Consider the following 2,267-nt stretch of genomic DNA (forward strand, 5'->3'; position numbering starts at 1 on the left):
AGGTCTGCTGTAGATGCCTGTGGGAGTATTACTACCAAATAAAAGCCATTATTTGTTTTTAGCCCATTCAATGAATTGCACTAATTTATTTATATTTTTCTAACTTTCAAAACACCCTAAATGACAGGTATTGGCTTGGAATGGTGGTGCATACCTGTAATCCCAGAACTTGGGGGGCTGATGTAGGAGGATTGCCTCGAGTTCCAGGCCAACCTGGATTACATAGCAAGACTTTGTCTCAACCCCATACCTCCACAAAAAGGTATTGCTATCCATATCTTACTGAATTGGAAACTGAGACTTAGAAGAGTCAATTAGATTATTCAGGGTGACAGAGATTCAAATTCAGTCTGGATTGTTGCCATATCTTGGACTTACTACACTCTACCACACTGTACTCTCTTTACAGGCATTGTTGTAGAAAATTATGAAAAGCTTTGAATAGGAGAAGAAAGGGAAAATAGATTTCTGAGAGGCTTGACTCAGTTACTCTGAATTTTTCTCCACCTTTAATTTTCTTGAGCTACTTTTACAACTCTCTATATAATAGAAAACTAATAATAATGCAAATTAATCTTATGCACATAACTGCAGTTTGTTTGTGTCTGATGAGAGGCAGTCCCTATGGATGTGTATCTATTTGTAAATCCTCTTCAGCTTTCTTTTTATTCTGCCTATGTATTAGGCATTCATTTTTTAATTTTTTTATTGAGAAACAAATATCACTGAGATACTTTCCAAGCTGATTAATAGGACATTTTCAATAATTACTACATTGCACATTGTTATCATCTCAGCGGTCATCCACAGCACAAGAAGCAGCCAGGACATCCTGTTCAAACACTACTACTACAAATCCTTCCTCTCACTGAACCAAGCGAAAGCAGCCGTACATCTATCCTAATTATTCTGTGTATACAAATACAAAATGGTCCTTCCTCTGTATCCCCCATCTCCAGTTCAGTCCTGTCAGAGATGGGTATTCCATTGGCATCTAAATATTATAGGTGCTTGAATTCAGCAAAACAATCTAACACAGTCCAGCAGTCCACAATAGTAGGGGGTTGTCCGCAGAAGTTGTTGACTAGAGCCTTTTACAGCTCAGTATATTAATATGGCTTTACTTTATATACCTCGTTTTTATACTTTTATTATGGATGGTTAAGACCAAGATAAAACAAGACCTATAGAACAAGAAATGTAAGTTTTGTGTCTGATAAGGTCAGTCAAGTCCCCTCAGGATTTATCGTGTAACCCTGTACTGCACTTTGTAGGTCCTTTGTCAGTGTCAGACATGTGGATGAGTCACAGTCAATGCTTGACCAATTTGTTCTCCGTGAAAGCCTGAGAGAAAGTTTTCTCTTCATGTGAGTCTCCTTGGGCACACTATACATCGTTGATCACATTCCTCTGTGGCTCCATAATCTCCTTGATCAGAAAATTTGGGGCACAACTGAGTCACATGATGTTACAGTACAGGTTCTCCTATATCCTGAGTCTTCACTGACCTTGAAAGTCTAGGGCCAAAATGTTGGTGGACCTTTCCATCCTTTCTTTTCTACAATTTTTGATCTGCAAACTTAGGTTGTTAACCCTCCAGAAGAGAAATTTATTATTACCCTGCAACATATGCAGTTCAGTTTACTCTAACTATCTGTCTAAATATCGAACATCTTAGGCATATCATGGAACAGGTATCTTCCATCAAGTATTGATGTGTTGAAATTTAAGTCCTTACAGAATATGAAGAAAAAAAATTAAAAAATAGGAATAAACACATATTTTTGCACAGAAATTTAGAAATTTAACCATATACAGCATTGTAGCAGGACAGTCCTGTGACTATTTTTTTCTTGTTCATTTTAATTTTCCTTGGAGGAAAACATTAAATATAATATTTTACTGAGTTTGCATCTTAATCCACCAGTTAAATTCTTGAGAGATGTGAGTCATATTCTGGGTGTTGAATATAGGAAGCACTGGGCTATATTCCCAGCCCTCTTCTTTTTAAAATTTTGTTTTGAGACAGGGTCATGTGAAGTTGCCCAAACTGGCCTCGAACTTAAAATCCTCCTGCCTCAGCTTCTGAAGAAGCTCTGATTATAGGCGTGTATATCAAGCCCAGCCAGAAGTGAATTTTCAGTTTGCATACAAATCATGATTTCATCCTTAAAATTATATTTTAATTTTTTTCAAAGTTTTATTGATAAACAGATAGCAATGAGACAGTTTCAAATCCAATCGGAAGTACAGTTTCAACAAATAAT

Source organism: Octodon degus, unplaced genomic scaffold, assembly GCF_000260255.1.
Source record: "Octodon degus isolate 3935 unplaced genomic scaffold, OctDeg1.0 scaffold00051, whole genome shotgun sequence".
NCBI classification, from domain to species: Eukaryota; Metazoa; Chordata; class Mammalia; order Rodentia; family Octodontidae; genus Octodon; species Octodon degus.